This window comes from Pteronotus mesoamericanus, unplaced genomic scaffold (genome assembly GCF_021234165.1).
Source record: "Pteronotus mesoamericanus isolate MK-2021 breed Mesoamerican mustached bat unplaced genomic scaffold, CSHL_Meso_final contig_502, whole genome shotgun sequence".
Lineage (NCBI taxonomy): Eukaryota > Metazoa > Chordata > Mammalia > Chiroptera > Mormoopidae > Pteronotus > Pteronotus mesoamericanus.
This window is the reverse complement of record NW_026555187.1, coordinates 3670312-3694202: the sequence shown is the minus strand read 5'-3', so window position 1 is coordinate 3694202 and position 23891 is coordinate 3670312.

Genomic DNA, 23891 nt, shown 5'->3' with positions numbered 1-23891 from the left:
TTATTTATTAAGCTAAATTATTTACATTAAGGAGCCACTGCTCTGAGTAATTTATCTCAAGCTCCAAGTCCAAACACCCTTTTGAATAGGAGCAGTTGACCCTGGGGGCCAGAAACACAAAAACAAAAACAAAAACAAAAACAGAAAACCTGCTCAGTTCTCCCTTGTAGACCCAGAGGGGAAGGAGAGATTTGCAGAGAGGGGGCCGCAGACAGCAGGACAATGCCCTTGATGGACACAGTGCCTGGGGCTGCCGCTGCCACTCGCCAACCCCCTGTGACTCTGGCTGTCCTGAGCCATGAAGCCACCAGGTTAAAGGGGATCGAGACCTGGCCAGAGCCTGTAGAGGATTCAAGCCACACCGTGCAGGCATGAGAGATGGGCTCAGTACTTAGAGAGTCCTGGTGGGGTCCCCCTCCCTATATAGGAATTTGGTCATTGTCAAGGGGGACATTTGCCGTTCATCTCCTTTCAATTATTAATCAGCAGAAAAGGCCAGGCGTGCACGGAAACCCAAGCGCGAGCAGTTAGCTCTGTCTCCCGCAGTGTGTGTGCGTGCGCATGTGCGCACATGTGCGTAGCAGGGGCGCCCAGTATTTTCTGAATATTGTGGGGACAAGAAGGCAGATGCCCCTTCTAAACTCACCATGGGCCTCTGGGTCCCCCTTCGGGGGGAGCTGGGTAGGCTTAGGTGAGAAGCACACCCTCAGCCTCCACTTGCAACACTGAAAAGGCCATTTAACTATTGCTTCAGTATCCTGTGCAGGCTGACTGTCCTATTAAAAGAAAAGGGAGATATTTTCCCGAGAGAGGTCCTTTGTGTCTTCCATATCCTCTGGGTACACCTCCCCCCCGACGTAAACATAGCTAGAGGCCCCAGGTCCCAGGCTGTGGAACTGGACAGAAGCGGGTTGAATTTTTTACTCTGTGCAGTAACTGAATGATCTTTGACCTCCATTTCTACATTCATATAATGGGATGCCAACACTATCCACTCACAAGGTTGCTTTTAGCAATAGTGTGAATGAAAGAGTTCTCATAGGATCAGCAGTCAATATAATGGCAAGAATTACTTTGTTCAGGTTTCCCTACCATCTAGAGGGAAAAAAAAAAATTTTAAGCTCCAGGAACGCAGGCAGCCCTTTGATTTTTTTTAATACTTCTCCCAAGAACCTATCTGGTATGGCACCTGCTATCCGCCTGGGGCTGTCAGAACTATGCTTTCAGCAGCACAAAGAGGCTGTGCAGTCCAGAGACGACACATGGTTTGCTAGAAAAGTCCTGGACATGGGTTCAGAAGTCTTGGGTTCAAACTCCGCTTCTCCTACTTACTAACTGGTGACTCTGGGCTAGACACACTACTCAGTTTTCCTTCTTAAGAGTTTGGAGAAAGAAACGGTATTTGTCAATGAGGAAATTCAGGCTCAGTAAGCATTTGACTGCAAAACACAAAGCACCGTGAAAATGACAGCACTCAGTCCAGAAAGGGGTGCGTCGATGCAATTTTCAGACTGTGTGGATGGATTTTCACTAAGACCTTTCACTCCTTCTGGGAGGCGGAACGGCCAGGAAGCGGGCTCTCAGGCAGACGGTGTACACGCAGTGGGTTGGCCCAGGGGGTGACCAGGCCCACGGGGTGACCCGGCCCCCAGTGCAGGCCGTCCGGCAGGGCCTGAGAAGGGAGCGGATGGCCGGCTTTCAATGGAAAATGAGTTTAATATAAAGACTTGTTAAATAACAACTCAACCAAGGAAATTTTAAAGATCTAATTGGCTTTATTGAATGATTCATGAATCAGGCAGTATCCTGTCAGGGAACTAAAAGTGTGCTCCCTGGAGTTGTTATAAAGGAAAGGATTTTAAAGGCAGGATGGGGAGTGGACAAAAGGACGTTAGTAGCACAGAATGCATAGTTTTAGGTAAGGTCACCCTCCTAGAAGGAAGGAGTGGGATCTTTCATTTGATTACTCCCCAGTGCTGCCCAGGACACTCCAGGTTGGCTGGTCAAAGGTCACACTCTTGGGGAAGGTGGAAACTATAATTAGGTTAAGTATTAAGTCTTGGTTTCCTCCTGTGGGACCTGGACACAAGTGGCTCCATTTGGGACCTGTTTTCTCTTTAAGAGACTATTCACAAAGGCGTGGACAGGATTTAGGCTTCACCTCTACAGGCAGGACCTGGCTGGGAAAAGCCATACAAACCTAAAGGTCCATCAGGACTGAAGGGGTGAGGGGCAGAAGCAGTTCCTGGACCCTGGAGAATGCGGTGTGTCTGAAAGGACCTGAGACCTCTGGGCAAGGGAAAAGCCACCCGCCGCCAGTCCGAAGGGAGGGACGCAGCTGGGGAATAAACACACCTTCCTCTTTCTTCATCTTACCTGCCATAGCTGAATTCGCCCTGAAGCAGGGGGCTGGAGGGGCCAGCACGGGGCACTCGGCACCTTGGCTATGCTAACTCCATAACCACATTATAAAAACCTGAACAGACTTATTCAAATATCTGTAGAGTAGCCCTGGCTGGTGCGACTCAGTGGACTGAGCACCAGACTGCAAACCAAAATGTCGCTAGTTCACTTCCCAATCAGGGCATAGGCCTGGGTTCCAGGCCAGGTGCCCAGTAGGGGGTGCACAAGAGGCAACCGCACATTAATGTTTCTCTCCCTCTCTTTCTCCCTCCCCTCCCCTCTGTCTAAAAAAAATAAATAAAATCTTTAAAGAAAAATATCTGTAAAGTAGAGCAACTGACTAAAAGTTTCTAGCACCGCACATGTCCCTGTGAATGGACCAGTTACTTCTCTGCCCATTTCTTCTAAAACTCAGATTTTAGAAACCAAGCTAACAAATTAGACCCTAACCAGAAACATCCCAATGACTTCTTGTTTGGTGCTCAATCCATTCAGATCACCTCTGCTTCCAACAGCCGCCTCTTTACTTGTCTCTTGGGAGCTCCGGCTACATCAATACCATCTCAAGATAGTCGGTCAATTCAGTGGGTGAGAAACTTCAGCAGCGATCTGTCAATTTGCTCAATTTGCAGAAAGCCAATTGATTCAATTTTCACTCTTCAGTCATTTGCTGGGGACACAGTGTGCTGTCAGTTACTACCTCGTGTCTGCTATTCATCTGTGGCCGCTCACTTCTAATGCCCAGGGCTGGTAGGGATCAGTCTTTGGCTAATTTTTGCTGAGGCTGCAATACCATGAGAACCTTACCTGCCCCAACTGGCAGGGCTTAGGATCAAGTTACTCACTTAATCCTAGACTGGGAGCTGTAAGTCTCTGCCTTGCTCCTTAAGTTCTCTTGCTAAACAGCCAATCCCACATCTTTAAGATCAACCCTTAAGGACTAGTTTGTTCAAAAGACATAACTTTCTCTCCCCCATCTTTGTAGAGTGTGTTATGCCAGTCCGTAGGACAAGTCTTCTGCCTTGATTTTCACTTTTAATTTAATTCATGCATTCATTCATTCATTCATTCAGTATTTAGAAGAACCTGCTCTATGGGTCACTCAGTCCTTGGTCATCTTGCTTGGTGGTCTTAATTATCCCTCTCAGAAGGGAGTTATCAGTCCTGTTGCCCATGAGCAAGCCTTTCTTGAAGGCTGACTGTTTATTAGCTCTCCAGTTCCAGGCGTAAAGGGTGTCCGGACCCCTTAAAGCTACACTTTCCCTGTTAATTAGAAACCCAAGTACCACTTTCTGCCTGCTTCCCAAACTCATCCGCCACCTTCTTCCCTCTTAGCTGACCATCTGGATGTAAATGTGGGGTCACACACAGGTCTCAGGTCCCACTGCCTGAAGCCAGTCATTGTCCCTCACCCAGGAGTCCTCACCCATGACAGGAAGCCCTAGAGAAATTTCCTCTTCATAGTCACAGACTGTCAGGACAATTCTACAAAGCCCCTTCTGATCCTTCTAGATAGAAACAAAACTTCCTTCTCTTTTGCATTACTAATCCCCAGATATGTACAGTCTTCATTTTTGATGTATCTTTCTCTTCCAGAAGGTCTGTGAGGGCAGGGCCAAATTGTGTTCTCAGGACTTAGCCCAGAATGGATAACCGTTATGAGACCGAACGCCTATCTGCCCCCGTGACTCCATGAAGGAATGATTGATTGATGAATGGCTGTTAGTCAACAGGCAGATGCGGAGATGAGAAGGGTCTGGTATCTTACTTTAGGAGTTTATAATCTCTGATATTCACAGTCTAATGGGGAAATGGACAGGAACATGCTCCACTGGACTACACACCAAGAGAAGAAAGTGCCAAGTGAAGGCACAAGCGAAGAACCACGGGAGTTCCGCGGGAGGAGCCATACTGCTTCCTGAAGGCCCAGGGAGTGCTCGTGGGGAGAAGGATTCCTGGCAGAAGACCTGATGCCACCCTTCCTGTCTTGGAGAAGTAAGAAGTACAACAGAGCATGCCCTTAGGAGGCCCTAGTGGGTCATTGAATTTTCCTGGTCTTAGTCTGACTTGGCACGACGTTTGACTGACAGGTAAAGTCTAAGTGAGTCAGTGTATTTCTCAGGCTGTAACATGTTGCTTTCACTGCATCTTCTGTGTTTTCCTCCCCAAGGCAACTTATGCAAGCCAGCCTGACTTTTGTCATTCAGAATGGATCATTTGCTTGTATATCAAAGAGCCCAGGTAAAGAGAAAATAAATGAGTCAATAAAGTTGGAATTTCAGACCCTGTGGAACTGACTGGTCTTGGAGGTCAATATTTTGGAATATCAGCCACTCAGCTAGAACTAGGTGAAGAGTATGTACGACTGTGCCCTGGGGGAGGGGCTCCAGTCGGCATGGCTAACCATACATATTTGATTTCGCGTTTGCTTTCAAATATTCTTAAAATGAATTGTCCAGACACTTTCCCTGTTCATGGGTAAAAAAATCGCTTTTCTCTCCGTGTTCACAGGACGGATGAGTAGGTGAGGGTCATCAGCCTACTAAGAGAATTGTTACACTGATACCGCAATATATTGGGGAGGGGCACCCACTTGAAGTTGGAAGCTGGGCACCCAGGGCTTCCTGTGCATGGAGAATGGATCAGAAATTACATTGTTAGAGAACAGCCACTTCCACACACCTAAAACAATCTGGACCTAAAAATAACAAAGCTGATTAAGCTGCTTGCCGTTCACATCACCCACATAACATCTTGGAAATTCTTATTTTAAACTCTTGAGCTTGTCCTACTCAAACATGAGGGAAAATGTCCCCCTTTCCCCATCAGCTCATTATCTAGAGAATAGGATGTTCCCACAGCAAACTCAGGAAACCTAGGAGCCACAGCTCTTCCTGGAGGAAGGGAAGGAGACACTGAGGTTTTTCTCACATGCTCAAATCTCTTCTGCAGAGATGCCTCCGACCAGTCCAGTGCCCGTGAGAGTCAGCCTCATAAACTTCATTTTCTGCAGGATCCTGTTGACGACCATGAATAGCTTTGGGACTTTGCACATAATGGTGTAGTTTTATTTAATTTATATAATAAAATTTAACTATTTTTATGTGCTAGTCTTGTCTCTAGTTTTATCCTAAGCTCTGAGGACCTGCTTGAGTGTGGTTGGTGGGGTAATAATATGGGTATAATAATTTATAGTTTTAATTTGAACATTTCACCTAAAATGTCATATTGTGTGCTTGAGTGTGATACTGTTATGTTACAGAATTACATGCTTATGATTTTGTAATAAAAGATTTTGTAATAAAAAAAGGCGCATTATTTGTGCCGGACCCTGTATAACTCTTTACACATGGCGTAGCTGCATATGTAACACAGCATCTTGCTTAGAAATATCCAGGGAAAGATGAGAATAGAGGAGGGGCCGCTCATCTGGGCTGTAGGCACCTCTCTGTACTTTCATTGAATTTGATTTTTACTTTTGCCTTTTATCACTGTGTCACAAAACCTTAGCATTGTGCCCGGAATCCCGTGGGTGCCCAGTAAACACTGATGGAGCCGTTAGATGTGGAACAGCGCAGAAACCTCATCTCTTTATTGAGCGGCAGGACTCCACAAGTGCTAGCCCAGGGCCAATGAAGGGAGCTTGACGTGAGTACGCTGACATGTGGGATGTACATGGCCACCAAGGTGGTGTCAGATTCCTTCCTGGGCATTTCTGAAGGAAAATGGTTTGCCGGAGTCGTCTGATGCGAGAAGCCGGATAGGGACTGTGAGTGGGGTCCCGGGGAAAAAGAGGGAGCCCCTTCCGCTCCCAGAGGGACTCGGCAGCTTCAGGAGCCCCATCTGAGAGCACACTCAGTAAGAAGAGGAACATACTGTGGCCCCAAGAAGAGGGTGTTGGGGGCAGGATCTCCTGCTCCCAGGAAACATGACAGCTCCTCTCTGAGGGGTGCGTCGTGACAAAGGAGACTGCAGTGAGGCTGAAGGCTACCCCAGGAAATCCAAACCCAGATCTGCCTGTTGACCAGCACGTCGCGGATGTCACCGGAGGGAAGAACCAGGCCAGCCTAGCGGCCACAGAGGGAACACTACCCCTCCCGACATATGTTGTCTCCTACCAGTCCCCAGCAACAGCAGCAAAACAAGGTGGGAAGGAGGGAGAAGCAATAAAAAAAATGAACCCATAACCTGGTCACACTGAAGATACCGAGCTAGGCCAAACCTGAGCTGGGGGCAGAAGACAGACGATGAGATTTAAACTTAACAAGGACTTTATTAAATTAAAGAAAAATAATGCGGCATATGGCATTGTCATTTGACAGAACATTCGATGTGTCAAACTGCAGTTGAAGGCATTCATTGGAAGAAAAGAAAAAATATTTTTAAATGTTTGTAACCCACTCATTTGGACTATTCAGGAAACTGGCTACATTACTCGAACCAAAATCAGGCTTCTTATAACTTCCACTCACTGACCCCAGTCCTTGCCTCTAAAACTGCCATCTACCTACCTCCACTTCCACGGGAGCGCCCTTCCGCTACCAGAAGGTAGCAGTGTGGTCTTCTTTAGGCTGAACATGTGCCATTTTGTTAGCTGTTTTTCTACGCTGTGGCTCTCAGACCCCTCGCTGCACTGTGCTCTCATTTGGAGAGTCTCCAATTTGCCAGGACCCTTTTAAAGACGTGGTGACAGGAAGTGGATCTAGGGCTCCTGGAGGGATCCAGCCAGAACAGGGTAAAAGCAGAAATGTTCTTCCCCTTGATGTGGAAGCCGTACGAGAGCATAAATTCTTTTAGCTTGGCTCAGAATGAATATTTAGAGTTTTTCTTACTATGTGTCAGGGGTTATGCTAGGGTCTCTCGTACTATATTATTTAATCCTTACAGAAATGCTTGTGGACTTTCCCTGTTTTGGTCAAAATAGAGTAACAGTGATCAGATTTATTTTCCCACCAAAACTAAACTAAACTAAACTAAAGATCTGAATGACATACATGCAACAAAAATTGTCAAGATATTGGAGATATTGGACACTAGGCAACAAAGCGTGGTGCCCCCCAAGGTACCGGAAGCAGACAGGGGGAGCCATCTGGCTGTCCTCGCTTATTGTCCAGAGGGAGCGCTCTGGCCATGGCACGGGCGGGGGCGCGGGGAGAGGTGGAGTCCAGGGAGCACCAAGAGGCCTCACTGAGTGGAGGAGGCAGAAATGGGAACTGGGAACTGGGAAGGCTAAGGTGGCTACTGTCACGGGGCAGAGACAAGGAGAGGAGAGAGCTGTCTTTTGAGAGACCTTGAGCTGTGGACGGACTCCCGTTGAGCTTTCAGCCGAGGCCTGATCAGCACACGCACGTGAGAAAACTACCCCAGGCTGGGAGAAGAACCACCTGGGAGAATCAGGGGAACAATTCTCAGACCTCACATAGAGCCAGGAATGGTGCCTATTTCTACCAATGAGCGTAGAAAAAGTAATAACTCACACAACATTGGCTAGAGCACTCAGCGGGATCTGATTTCAGCAGCGGGAAAAAAATTAGCCCTAGGCTAAATATTTCTCATGTCCCGTTTATCAAAGTTATTATTTAAAAAACAGAAAAGATCCAGCTTTCAGTGTAACTTACTCAACACTGGACAAGGTGAAATTACAACGTCTAGTATCCAATTGAGTATCAGCAGGCAGGAAAAAAGCAACCAAGTACAAACCATAATGAAGAGAAATAGCAGTTCATTGAAACAGAACCAGAAAAAATACAGATGATATAATTAGTAGGCAATAATAGCAAAACAGTTATTATAACTGTATTCCATATGTTCGAGAAGATAGGGGAAAGATAAAACATATTAAGTAGAGACATGGAAGTTCCAAATAGAAATTCTAGAGATAAAAACTTCATTTCCTCAGGAGAAAAATACACTGGACGGAATTAACGGTAGATAAGACATTGCAGAAGAAAAGATTGATGAACTTGAATGAATAGCAATATAATTATTCAAATTTAACTCAGAGAGGGAATAAGATTGGAAAAAAACAATGAACGAAGCATAAATAAGGTGTAGGACAAAGTAAAAAATTTGATTTAAGTGTAATAGCAGTTTCAGAAAGGGAAATGAGGAGAAAAAAATAAATTTGATAAAATAACGGCTAAACTTTTTCTAAATTTGAGTCAAAGAAGATCAACAAAATCCAAATGCAAGAAACAGGAGGGAAGCTTCGCCAAAGCACACCAGAATCTAGCTGCTTAAAACTGTTGATGAAGAGAAAATCTTAAAGGAATCATAAGAAAACAATTCAAGAGATAAAGAAGAGCAAATATAAGGACAACAGCAGGTTTCTAGTTGGAAACATTGCAGAAGACAACGAATACCTGTAGATGGGCGAAGAGAAAATAGAGTTTTTAAACATACAGAAACTGAAAGAATTAATCAACAGCAGACCTGCATTACCAGAAATGTTAAAGGATGTCCTTTTAGCCAAAGAAAAAGGATATCGGGTTGTTACAAAGGTCTGATCAGATCACTGGGGAGGAATAGGGAGGGGCCGCAGGAGGAGGTTGCCTGAGGCAACGGTAAACAGTCCAGGATGGGATTGGCTGAGGTGAACGCCTCCAGAGCCCAGGGAATGATGGGCTAGAAGATTTGAAGTGGGAAGAAAGTCTCTGGCCCTCTCCTCCTCCGTGGCGCCTGGATGGTGGTGCTGCAGCTGCCTGTGTTTCCCAATGGACGTTTCCCACAGACAGTATTTGGGGTGGGAAGGGACGGCAGGCCCAGCCTAGGGCGGGGCTGGTCTGGCGCAGGGGCAGGGTCCTCCCTCTCTGGGTGTTCTAGGGGGACAGGCTCTGAAGCAGGAGCCTGCCACTCTTCCAAAACAGTGTAGCTTTTGTATTATACGTTGTTTAAGTTCGGAAGCTAATCTTATAGAAATAAGATAATTAAAACTAACAGGAGGAAATGACAGGAAAATTCAGGTGTTAATGAGTTTAGTGTTAATTTATAGGCTTTAGTGGCTAATGCTTGTGGAAAGCTGTTACTGTATTTTGCCGTGTCTAATGCACACCCAGGTTTTCGGCCCAAACTTTCAGGGAAAAAATCTTTTGTTATAATTTTTTAATTCAATTTTTATTTATTTATTTTTAGGTACTTTGTTTTGTGTTACAAAGGAATTTCAGTATTTCTTTTTGAACATATGGATATTGTTATTGCTTTCTAGAGTTACGCTTTTAACACATAAGCATAAATAAAAGAATTAAAAACATATCAATATAGAATTAGCACTACCCATATATAATGTGCATCCTTATTTTTCCCTCAAAAATTTGGGCAAAAAAAGTGCACAGTATACACAGCAAAATATGGCATTCCAAAATTGTGAAGCTTTTGAATAACGGCTCCCTTTAGCGCCGAAACTTTGCCTCTAGAATTTTGCCCAGAGGGTGGCGGCGGGCAGCGGGCCACTTGCTGTTCCATAACGAAGTGGTAATCTATATCTACACAATACCAAAAACTTTAGAAATGGTAGCTAAGTGGCAAATAGTGTATAAAATACTTTTTTTCTTATTTAAACCTCTTTAAAAGATCATCAACTGCTCAAAGCAAAAATAAAAAATGCATCATTGGTGTTATTGCACATGCACAGTAAAATGTAAGACAATGATGGCACACAAAGGGAGAAGTGGGAGTGCACTGTTATATAGTTTTATGCTACGTATGAAGTGGTCTAATACCACTTGAAGAGGTGGTTGTGGTAAGTTAAAGATGCACACTATAAACACTGAAGCAATTACTACAATAAAACAAAGAGGAGTTATAACAAATAAGCCAATGAAGGAGATAAAATGGAATCACACAAAATTATCTACAGGAAGACAGACAAAGGGGGAGAAAAAAAGAGAACAGATAGAAAGCAAATGGTAAATATGGTAGATCTGAAGGCAATCACATTAATAATCACATTAAACTTAAATCTTCTTAAATATTTCTATTAAAAGAAAGAGACTGCCAGATTAAAAACAGAAAAAAGAACCAACTATGCTGCCTACAAGAAACCCATTTGAAATATAAATGTACACATCGGTTAAAAGAATAGAAAACATACAGCCATGATAACACTATAAAATTTTTTTTCCTTCAAACCAGAATGACTATATTATTATTGGACAACATATATTGCAAAGAGAAGAATATTATTTTGGATGAAAAAGTTATTTCCACATCATAAAGGGCTCAGTTCCTCAAGAAGACAAAACAGTCCTAAATGCTTATGCACCTAATAATGTAGCTCTAAAATACATGAAGCAAAAACTGAGGAATAAATCCACTTTATGGTTGGAGGTTTCAATATCCCTCCCTCAATACATGACCAAACAAGTAAAAAGAAAATCACGGAAGATGTAAAGGATTCGAACAACACTGTTAACCAACTTGACCAAACTTAAATGTATAGGACATTTCACCCAATAGCATCCAACAGCAGACACATACCCTTCTCAAGTATATACAGAACATTTTCCAAATAGACCACATTCTAAGGGTAAAACAATATTAATATACCTGAAAGAATTAAAGTCATACAAAGTAGGCTGTCTGACCATGATAAAATAAAATTAAAAATCAGTTACAGGAAGATACATGGAAAAAGATCTAATAAAATATTTGTTTCCTGAATTACACATTTCTAAATTATCTTTTGATCAAAGAAAAGATCAAAAGGCGAAATAAAAGTCATTTGGAATTAAATGAAAATTCTGGGGATGAGACCTAACTGTAAAATCAAAAACTATAACATTTTTAGAAGAAAACATAAGAGAAAATGTGATCTTGGATTAGTCCCATATTTCTTAAGTATGACTCCAAAAGCATTATCTATAAAAGAAAAAAGTGATAACATGGACTTCAGTGGCAAAAAGGAATAAACTATTGATATGTGCAATAACATGAATGAGTCTTAAAATAATTATTCTGAGTCAAAGAAATCAGAGGGAAAAAAGAGTACACATTGTGTGATTCCACTTCCATAGAGCTATACAAAATACAAATAAACCTACAGTGATGAAAGGCAGATCAGTGCTTGCCTTGGGAAAAGGTGGGGTGGGGGAGGGGTTTGAGAGAGATTATAAAGGGAGGGGATGACGGATAGATTCATAATCTTGATTGTGGTAATAGTGTCATGAATGCATATCTATATCAAAACCCATCACTTTTTTCCTTTGGAAAGGTGCAGTTTATTGAGTATCAATGAGGCTCTTTAAAAAGTCCTTTGAGGTAAGTCCTCTCAGTAAACTCATCTTACAGATGCAGAAACTCAGCTACAAAGAGGTAAATGAAATCTTCCAGGATTTGCATCTTGGTGTGGCTAAGCCAATATTTGAACCAAGTTAGGTCTGACTGTGGAGCTCATCTCTACGTTAGAATAGCTCTTCCCATTTAAGAATGTGTCTCGGCACTCAGAAGCTCGTCCTCTCTCGCAGGGAGGAAGACTTGCTCCCGTAAGCTGCTTTCAGGCCTGGGCTCCCCCAGCACAGCTGCTGTCGCTGTGACCATAGGGAGTACTCGAGGGCTCAGCACTGAGCCTTTGTCAGTTCTATGACTGTGCTCTCTCCCTGGGCGGTACCAGTCGGTCCTGTGGCTCTGAACACCGCCTCCATCCTTTTGCGCTTGCACCTGCATCCCGAGTCCCAGACTTCTGTGTTCTATGCTTTGTGGGTGGGGGGCGGGGGGCGCAAAGGACTACCTTTAATGTTTATGTCTGCCCCCCCATTCATATGTTGAAATCCTAACCCCCATTGTGGTGGTATTCGAAGGTGGAGGCTTAGTCATGAGGGTGGAGTCCTCATGAGTGAGATTAGTGCCCAAGAGGTCCCAGTGAGGGTCCTCACTCCCTTCCATCACATGAGGATACAGCAGATAGACAGCCACCTATGAACCGGAAGTGGGTCCTCATCAGTCATAGAATCTGCCATCGTCTTGATTTTTAACCTCCCAGCCTCCAGAACTGTGAGAAATACACTTCTGCTGTACATGAGCTACCCAGTTTACGGTGCCTCGTGACAGCAGACAGGATGGACAAAGACACCCAGTAACGATGAAAATATGCTGAGAGGCAATCTGTTGATGGAAAGTTAAGTGACCTTCTCTAAAAATAAAGCAGGTGGTTTTGCAACAACACAAACCTGGCCAGGCATCAGCTCATAAAGAATACCTAGAGCCCTGGCCGGATGGCTCAGTTGGTTGGAGCATTACCCCATTCACCAAGAGCCTGCATGTTCGAATCCCAGTTCAGGGCACCTACCTAGGTTTTGGGTTTGATTCACATATGAAGTACATATGGGAGGCAACCGATCAATGTTTCTCTCCTACATCGATATTTCTCTCACTCTCTCTTCATCTCTCTCTAAAATCAATAAACATTTCCTCAGGTGACAATTTAAAAAAAAAAAAGACACTTGGAATTAGACAGGAAAACATTTTCTTCTTTCCTTCCATCTTCCTTGTGTCTCAGAGACCCATATCTTCCAGCTCTTGATCTGAGAAAGTGATTCTCCGAGCAGCAACGTGGACACTTATTGGGAAGGAGGGTGCCCCCACATCTTGCATGTTGGCAAACACTGGATAGAGACCGTTTTCAACATATTTGAACTACTCTGAGAACAAGGAAACACCTCCCTGATGATTCAGAGGAAGAGCAGTACTTCAAAATGTCTACTGCAGGATGAAAAGAGGAATTCCAAGAAACTGACATTTTCAGAAGTATACAAAATAATTGGTTTCCAGAAAAGTAGGGACAAAAGATAATAAAAAGAAGTAAAATGAAGGCAGAACATTATAAGAACCAAATGAGACAAGTTATAACAGAAGGAATTAACAAAATACATGAATAACATAAAAAAGAATTTCAAGAAAAATTTAAAAGTAAAAAAAGTAAAATTAATTTTTTTTTTTTTTTTTTTAAATTTTGAGACTGTTTAGATGGCCACAGACCAGAGAAGACTGGAGATGCATGAAAGCTAAACACACTTCAGTTTCCTGGACTGGATGTTGCAACAGAAAAAGGACACATGAAATTTGAATAATTGGGGTTTCGTTGAGAATGGTGATCTATTCTGCAGTAGGTTGTATAGTGTCCTCTCCAGAACCATCCACTTCGTAATCCCTGCAACCTGTGCATAAGTTACCTTATGTGGCAAAGGGACTTTGTGGATGTGATTAAGTTAAGGATCTTGAGATGAAAGCCTATCCTAGATTAATTATCTGGGCGGGCCCAGCAATGTAATCACAAGGGTCCGTGTCAGAAGGGGGCAAGATGATCAAAAGCATGAGAAAGGCTAAGACTAGAGGAGCAGAGGTTGGAGCAATATGTTTTGATGTCAGGGAAGAAGCTGCAAGAGCAGCAAAGCTGGGGCAGGCGGGACAGGCTGGGAAGCCCATTCTGCCCTGGGGCCTCCAGAAGGAATACAGACCTTCCCACACCTTGATTTTAGACACTGACCTCTAGAACTGTAACAGCCTACACTAAATTTGCGTAGCTGGGGTTTTGAAAGAAGAACAAAGGAAATAGAAACAATAAGCTTATCATGTTAGAAAAAAAATTGTCCTGGACTAAAGGAAAACATGGCTTTCTAAAGCCATTCTTGCAATTAGAAACAGACACCCATCAAGCTGGCTCCCCAGCTCTGCATGATACCCTCTTGTCGGGAGAGTCCCCGGCATGCAGTGGTGGGTCTCCTGCCTATTAGAGTTCAATAACCAGCTTTGATATGGTGGTAGGCACCTGGCTCAAGCTGGACCAGTCTGATTCGCTCTCCCAGGAATGGGAAACTTGCATAGAAACATCGGGTTGTTAAAGTGTTCAAACTCGGTTACCTTAATAACATCATCCTAGAAAGCTCCATGAAACATCTGAAATTACCTTGGTTCCTGACCTTCCCAAAGCTTAGATGTCAGCCCTTCCTTCTTTCAGTGAATTCCTGTTTTCTAAAGTTACTATCTTAATCCACTTGGGCTGTTATGAAGGCACACATCCTGGATAGCTTATAAAAACAAACATTTATTTCTCACAGCTCACAGTTGTTGGGGTTGGAAAGTCCAAGATCAAGGCACTGGAATGGTTTCGTTCCAGCGAAGGACCACGTCCTGGCTCATCCTCACGTGATGAAAAGACGCAGCAGGAGGCACTGGGTCTCTCCGGCTCTCTGGGTCTCTTTTATAAGAACACTGATCCCATTCATGGGCGTCCACCCTTGTGCCCTAAGCACCTCCCCAAAGCCCCATCTCATCATGTCATCCTGCAGGGCATTGGGATTTCGGCATATGAATTTGAGGGACACAAACGTTCGGTCCATAGAAGTTAGCCAGAGTCATTTTCCTTTTCTTACAACCAAAATAATTTTAATTTATATACTTACAAAGAAAAAAGGTCACACTGGCTTCCAAACTCTCCTCTGCAACACTAAAAATATGAAGGTAATAAAACAACTTCACAGAATGTTAAAGGGAGGGAGTTTGTTATGCAAAAATTTTATAGACATCAAAATGTTCTTGGTAGATAGGCAAGTGTTGAGACAATATAACACCCAGATATACTGTAACAAAAAAAGTTTCTTGAAGTTGCATTACTATGTGGAAGAATTAACATCATGAAAATGTCCATACTACTCAAAGAAATCCATAGATTCAATGCAATTCCTATTAAGATACCAATGACATATTTTGAAGGTCTAGAACAAATATTCCAAAAATTTATATGGAACCAAAAAAAAAAAAAAAACCCAAAACACCCCAAATAACCTCAGCAATCTTGAGACAGAAGAACAAAGTTGGAGGGATCACACTGATATCAAACTATACTACAAGGCCATTGTAATCAAAACAGCATGACACCAGCATAAGAACAGACACATAGATCAACGGAACAGAACAAAGAATCCAGAAATAAATCCATTCCTTTATGGTCAGTTCGTATTTGACAAGGAAGGCAAGAGCGTACAGTGATGTAAAATAGTCTCTTCAATAAATGGTGTTGAGAAAATTGGACAGATATGTGCAAAAAAGTGAAACTACACCACCAACTTATACCATACACAAGAATAAACTCAAAATAGAAAAAAGACTTAAATGTAAGTGGCGAAACCATAAAAATCCTAGAAGAAACCACAGGTAGAAAAATCTCAGTCATCTCTCATACCAATATGTTTGCTGATATATCTCGCAGGGCAAGGGAAACAAAGGAAAAAATAAACAACTGGGGCTACATCAAACTAAAAAGAGTTCGCACAGCAAAAGAGACCATCAACAAAATAAAAAGGGAACCCACTGTATGAGAATATATTTGCCAATGATACATCCGACAAGGGGTTAATTTCCAAAATACATAAAGAACTTATAAAACTCAGCACCAGGAAGACAAACTTTCCAATTAAAAAAAAAAAAAAAAGAATAAAAGGAACAAAGGACCTGAATAGAAACTTCTCCAAAGAGGACATACATATAGCCAATAGACATATGAAAAGATTGTCAATGTCACCAATCATCAGAGAAATGCAAAGTAAAACCACAATGAGATATCATCTCACATTTATTAGAATGTCTATCATCAATAAATCAACAAACAAGAAGTGCTGGCAAGGTTGTGGAGAAAAGGGAACCCCTGAGCACTGTTGACGGGAATGCAGACTGGTGCAACCACTGTAGGAAACAGTATAGAGTTTCCTCAAAAATTTAAAAATGGAACTGCTTTTTGACCCAGCAATCCCCCTTCTGGGGGTATATCCTAAGAAACCCAAAATACTAATTGGAAAGAATAAATGCACCCCTGTGTTCATAGCAGCATTGTTTACAATAGCCAAGATACAGAAGCAGCCAAAGTGCCCATCAGTAGATGAGAGGACAAAACAGCAATGGTGCATTTGGCACACGATGGAATACTACTTGGTGGGGGGAAAAAAAGGAAATCTTATCTTTTGTGACAGCATGGATGGACCTGGAGAATATTGTGCTAAGTGAAATAAGCCATTCAGAGAAAGACAAATACCGTATGACCTCAGTTATATGTGGAATCTAAAAAACAAAATAAACTGATGAACAAAATAGAAGCAGAGCCTTGGATGCATGGAACAGACTGACAGCCGTCAGAGGGGAGGGGCGGGGGGGCGGGGAACTGGATGAAAGAAGGTGACAGGATCCGCCAAAGAACACAGACGCATAAGCCACAGACACAGACAGCACCGCGGTGATGGCGGGAGAGAAGGGAGCGGGACTGGGGGAGGTGCGCAAAGGGGGGGGGGGGGGGGACGACGGTAAGATGCCAACAAAAAAGTGAAGTTAAAAGAAAAGAAAAACTATTGTGTGGAAGGAATGGTGATGAGTTCTACACCCAGGAAAACAGAATTAAGTCTTCAAATTGTAAGTTTGGTGTAAAAGGGATGCATTAAAATGTCTCTTGTAAGATATAATAATGTGGAACTGACAAAGTAGCTGTAGTTTTATTAACAAGTTATATTACATTATACCAACAAAATTATATTAAAAAATGCAAAGGTGAAAGTGAAAAAGTGAAATAAATAAAAAACATTCCCAAACTCTTGCCTGAAGGGTACACAAATATAATGTCAGTTCATTTTTCACTTTGAATTAAAGACAGATAGATTTAGCAACTGCTTTTGAAAAACACCAAACAAATCATCAGTGTAATAAGTTATATAATTTTTGAAACAAGGGGCATAATAAAAAACAAACTAAATGTAATCCATATAAAAAAGACATTAAGGAAAGAAAAGAAACAGCACAGAAAACTCCATATAAGATTATAAAAGTCAGACTGAACTTTTAACTATGGCAATAGCTAAAACTATTAAATAATAGTTTAAATGTATTCAACTCCTCAAATAAAAAAATAAAGAAAAACTTGGAGATTGACCTAAATAGTAAAATAAGTTATTTCACTAAGACAAAACTAAGTAAGACAAAATTATGACAAAACTAAGCAAGAATAATTTTTAAAAAATGAATGCACAGTCTTCAAAAGGCAGCAAGGACCATAGTTTTAATAGTGGACAAATGAAAATTCAAGACAACGAAGCATTAAATAGGAATAATGAAATGTCTGTATATAAATGTCAAACTTTTCATTCTGTTAAAGTAAATTGCGTCCGTTTTTTCTGTGCTTATGAAACAAAATTTTATCATCTAATAGGCAAAATATTCAATAAATTTCAACAAGCAATTACTACAAGTGACATTCTTTAGTAACAAAAATATAACGCTAGAAAACAATTAGAGAAGTTTATATTTTTAAAAATCCACAAAATATGTCATAATTAAAAACCAAAAAATCTCCTAAATCCCTCTTGGATCAAAAAAAAAGAAAGCCATGTGATTAGAGATAATATACAAAAGAATAGCAAAATAAACATTTCATATCAAACTTATGGGATATAGATGAAATTGAATTCGAAATAAAATTTTTAGCCTTAAATGTTATGCTTTTTAAATTTTGAAATAACAAAAACGAATTGAGTGTGCAACTACAGTAGTTGATGAAGAGACATTCTCACATGAAAATTAAGAAGGAAGAATGAATAAATATTTTTTAAACTGCTGGATTCAAAAACAGAAAAGGAATTCAATGATTGTACTTGCTCTTTCCTTCCTATCACGCTACCTCGTAGGTGGATTGTAAGTTCCATTTTTCAGCGCTGCAATGCTCTACGCACCCAGGGGAGCTGAGAATGTGTTCTGGGAGCAAATCGTCAGCTGGACCTTGCCCGCGGGTTGGCGGAGGCGTGAGCGTGGCAGGGAAGCGGGGTGTCCCCCAGGAGCTGAAGGGACGCGGTCTGGCCAGCAGTCTCTGGGAGTCCACCGCGTTAACACCACAGCCAAGCGTCAGGCACCTGTGGCCCTCTCCAGCCTCACCTCACCATCCTTGGTGACATGAACCTTTTCACCATGAGCCTTTTTACATACCAGTAATAGGACAAGTGACTACCCCTACTATAACCATCATTATAAACCAGTAATCATGCATTGTTTCTGCCAGTGTATATTTTACTTTTCTTGCTGTTTTATTCAGTCCTGGGTTGTCTGAAAAGCAGACTCAGACTATTCTTTGAGCAACAGAAAGGAAGGGCGCCCACAGTCCTGTTGGTGAAGAATTGCACATTTGCTCTTTCAGAAGAGTTATCATAGTCTTCATCAGATTTTGCGGGGCTCCCTTACACTTATTTTACAGCTTAGCGCTGAAGGGAGGGTATTGTTTCAGTTTCTAGGACATCTAAAGGCCTAAACTCGGCTCTCATCACAAACATTTGGCTTCACATCCGAGCTGTATGACTTTGGCAACGTTTCCTCTTGTTCAAATGGGGACTTTGGCTGATATTCTCAATTATAAAATAAGGACAGTATTATCAACCCCCTAGGGTTCGTAAGCATGTTCAACGAGATCGTTACCATAAAGTGTTTGGTACAGAGCAGGCCCTTGGTGCCTGTTTGTTTCCTCCCTGTGGATCATTACAGCGTTCTCCGTGCTGGGTATCCTCCTCCTCCTCTCACAGAGGAGGCTGGCGAGTATGCTCCCAGGGGCGACATAGTCTCAGCCAGCCTTGATACTCCCAATAAAACCAAGCATGTTGGTTTCTCACCCTGCCTCACGCACCTTTTTCCTCGTCTTCTTGTTTCTGTGAACTCTAATTCATGACCCGGCCAAGGATCAACTCTTAGAAAGTTCTGGTGAGAATAACGTTTCTGAATTCAAAGTCCTCTGCTAACAAGAGTAATTCCTGGCATGCGCCCTGCCTTGTGCCCTTTACCCCAGCCAGCAATGCAGTTCTGCCTGTCGCTCACTCCGTCCACCACCTGCCCGCGCTTTCTCGGGATACCCAGAGCGCAGATGCCACAGCCCCACAAACAGCGGGGCCACCCGCCGGGCCCGCTGTCTGTAGGCAACTGCAGCCTCTCCTAGGGTACGGGGCCCCCAGGACAGTCACTGAAGCCATTTAATGTTTTTCAAAATGAGGACACCTTCCACCTCTTAAAAATTCTAGGCTATTAAAAATATCTGAAAAATGCTACTTATGACAACAACAAAAAAGTCCTAGGGGCATTTTAGTGAAATAACTTTCACCTTTCTCCGTGTCCAAAACCCATAGATTTAGAAAAGATCATAAAGTGGCTGTGAGAAAGGGGACAGAGCTGACTGACAAATCCCAGGATTGACCCAGGCTTGGCCCAGGATTCTTTCTAGAACAAGCAGGCTTGGTCCCTCGCTGTGAGGAGGAGCTTCTCCCACGAGGCGGGTTAGACTTGGATAGGCCCCGGGAATCTGAGTCTCCACGACAAATGCAGCCGGCCCCTTAGTGCCCTGCTCGCTGAGGCTGCACACCCGGTCCCCAGGGGCTTGCTCGACAAACTCCCCCATCTCAATGGACCAGTCTCCCTACCACAGGGCTCAGGGGCCTCTTCAAAAATAACAAGCTTTTTTTTTGTTGTTGTTGTTTTCCATTTAAAAATAAAAGGGAACATAAAGATAAGTATGGAGTTTAATAAATCATATTGACATCTATAATTAACATTAGCCATGTGAAGAAATAGAATATTGTAAGGCCCCAGAAATCCCCTATCTCTTCCCAGTCACACCACCTGTCCTCCCCACTAAAGGTAGCCATTGCTCTATGTTTTATGATAATCACTTATTTGCTTTACTTTAGACTCTGCATTAGTTTCCTAGCATTGCAGTCGTAACAAATTACCAGAAACTGGCAGGGCTTAAAACAGTAGAAATTTATTTTCTCATAGATTTGGAGACTGGAAGTGTGAAGTCAAGGTCTCGCAGTCATATTCATGCTGAAGACTCTACAGGAAATGTTTTCCCGTGTCTTTCTAGCTTCTGGTGGCTCCTGGCCTTCTTTGGCACTCCTTGGCTTGCAGACACATCCCTTCAATCTCTGCCTCTGTCTTCATATGGCGTTCTTCCTGTGTGTGTCCATATGGCTTTCTTACAAGGACACCAGTCATTGGATTCAGGGCTCACTCTAACCCAGGATGACTTTATCTTCACTTAAATGTATTTTCAAAGACCCCATTTCCAAAAAAGGTGACACAGGTTCCAAGAGGACATGAATTGCAGAAGGGCACTATTCAACCCAGTGCATACTCTTAACACTTAAGTATATACGCACCCTTGCGTACTGTAGCTCCATTTGGCCTGTTTTTGAACTTCATAAAATGGAATCATACACTATGTATTGTTTTGCATCTGGTTTCCTTCAGTCAACATTAGGTTTACAATATTTAACTATGATATTACATGGAGCTGAAGTATGTTTGTTTTCATTGCTTTGTGATATTCTGTTATATGAATATACCTTACTTATCCAGTTTACTCCTAATAGATATTTGGGTTTTCCAAGTTGGGTTGATTATGAATATGTGTATATACATTCTCTTTCATGTCTCCTTGTATATATGTGCATGCATCTCTGCTGGCTATATACCTGTAGTAGGCTGAAAAATGGCACCTAAAGATACCAAGTTCTAACCCTTGGAACCTGTAAATGTCACCTTATTTGGGAATAAAGGTCTTGAGATGAGAATAAATATCCTGGATTCTCTAAGTAGCCCCCAAATGCAGTCAACCACAGGTGCTCTTAAAACAGAGATGGGGAAGGTTTGACACAGACAGAGAGGAGGGGGCAATGTGACCGTGAAGGCAGGAAGGCGGGAACTGGAGTGATGTGGCCACAGGGCAAGGGATGCCGGCAGCCACCAAAAGCTGGAAAAGTCAAGGAGCTGGTTCTCTCCTGGAGCCTCCAGAGGGAATGGGCCTTGCTGTCACCTTGATTTGGGCCACGTGATATTGACTTCTGGCCTCTTGAAATGGAAAAGAATAAATGTCTGTTATTTTAAGTCACCAAATTTGTAGTAATTTTGTGGTTACAGTGGAATAAGAAATATGTATGGGTATGCATATTTTCAAAATCTGCATTTAATGCTGAACAGTCTTCTTAAATGGTCGTAGCACTTCACCCTGCCATCGCAGAGGAGTTACCTCTACCCCTGTTACCCCCAAGTCCCGGGAGTGGTGCGAACGGCCCTGGGAGGCAATCCTGTTTTCTGCACAGGCTGTAGAGGTTTCAACCAGACGCCTGCTCAGTGTTTCATCCCCATCTTCCCGAGACTATTGCTTGTAGTGGAAATGAGAGTTCTAGTTGGATGAGTGAGGTTCTGGCGTGAGACCTGTGACAGAAGATGAGCTGTCCTGTCTGGAGTGAGGAACCGAGCAGGCACAGGACACAGAGGCTGCTGTCCGCAGGGCAAATCCAGCTTGCAGCTTTTAGCCAAAATAGAAATTCAAGGATGTGGCTTTGCTAATTCAGGAGGCGAAATATGCTTCACCAACATAAAAGCTGATCTCTAAATGGCTGGGGCTCAAGTAGTTAGTAGCTTCCCCTCTTTTGGGGACGTGTAAATGACTAAATACATATTTGACAAGAAGTACCAGAGGATCCAAGAACAAACATTCAGTGAAGGAGAGGGCAGCTCACAAAATTGATGTCACTTACTGAGTTAATTCAGTGGCCACTCTGTACTTTCGAAGATGCTCAGGGACAGAACTCCATCCCTCAGAAAAACAAAATACCTTAGCAGGAGGGGACGTGGAAAGATAAAACGGTGATTGTTGAAGGTGGTTTGGTCAGATATTTCAGAGAAAAGGAAGGATATTAAAACAGAAGGTGATGCAGAGTTTCATAGACATAAATATTACATGGGAGGTTCAGGCTTGGGCTGCAGAAACACCAGAGGACTTAGACACACATATAAGAAGGGAGAATAGTTCAAGGCTGAAACAGGTCAGGATGACACTTTCCAAAGGCAAGGATCCAAACTCTAGATAACTAGTGGCTGCCCAAGAAAAACGATCCATCCAAGGAGGATGATCAAAAACGAGGCAATCAAGAATGAAGTTTGTAGGAACTCAGAGGGCGGGTCCAAGACGTGAATAAAACAGGGCTAGCAATTCTTGAGTCTCTTTGGGAACTGCAGGGTGGCCTGCAGAAGGAGTTCTGGAGGGTGATAGGGTGGTGTCAGAAACGTACACGTGTCAGGAGTAGACGGTCCTGAGCTCAGATCCCAGCTCTACTATTTACAAGCTGTATGACCATGTGCAAGTGACGTAGCCTTTCCACACTTCAGTTCCTTGTCCATCATTCAAGAACAATGAAATTACAGGTTTGTTATTATGACTAAATGAGATAAAATAGGCAGAGAGTGTCTCATAGTGCTTTAGTAAATATTAGAAGTCCTCCCTACACCCCTTCTTTCTTTGCCCACTGTCCTCCTTGATATGTAATAAGCCAAATCCCTGGAACCAGGAAGGCTACTGCTTGGTGGACAGGCAAATGCCTACTATTCATCTTGGGGACCCTAATTTTCAAGTCCATGGCAGCCAGATTGATTTCAGATATCATACCTCAGTGGGCTGGAAGTTTCACTTATTATTCTCACTGTAGTCAGAAAAAAAATTATAAATTTTGTTTGAATGAATAAAATGAAAAGTTTGAGGGCTTCCATGACCTATGTAACAGCAGCCAGAAGGGCAGGAAAGTCAGGTTCTGGCACTGGCTAAGTCAGGAGAAGCTTAAAAGTTCTCCTTTCAAAGTACCAGTTCATGCCTAAGAGTGAAATGCTGGACATTTGGGCAGCTGAGAGCCTCCTTAGGTGACCCAGGGACCTGAGCTAAGTAGGAGAAGACCCTTGAGACAGTTGCATCTGACTGAGAGGTGTTTCCAGAAGATGGGCAATTTATTTTTCTTACAATCATAGATCCCTCAGGCAGAACTGATTTATTCTGCAACTTAAGAAGCACAACAAAAATTTCTGGATACCCCAACTTTTATTATCAATTTGAACCAGGAGAAGAGGAAGGCTTCCCTGCCATTCATAGTTATCAATGATGTTAGAGCTGAAGTTCTAAACAAAACAAAACCAGTCAAGATTACTCTCCACCTCCTGTTCCAACATGTAACTTCATGTTTCTTTTCTGAGTGAAGAACTAGTTCAGCACCTCCTGACTGAGGCTCTTTAGCCTCCCAGCTGCCCCTGGAAGGATCTCAGAATTCCACACAGACTGACCAGATTCCACAGCAGAAGTAGCACAAAGACCAAAACCCCCAAAACAGAAACGCTGAGTGAAACATGCTGCAGAAAGTTAATTTGGTTGATATCTTGTTACTTCTCTGCTGAGTGTAATAAGGGAGGTTGTTAATTGTTTGATTTACTGTAATAGTCATTCTGCCAACAGCAATAAATAAAGTTAATTAATATGAGGTAACTCACTGCCGGGGAGGCTAGTAATTACCAGAAAATTAAAGAGAAGTTCTCTTTATGGTAGCTCTAAAAGGGGAAAAAAAAACCCAATTTATTATCCTCCTCCTTGAGTATCTATCTTTTTTTAAAAGAATTTCCTTGCCTTAAGCTTTCTGTAGAAATACCCTGGGTTTTATCAT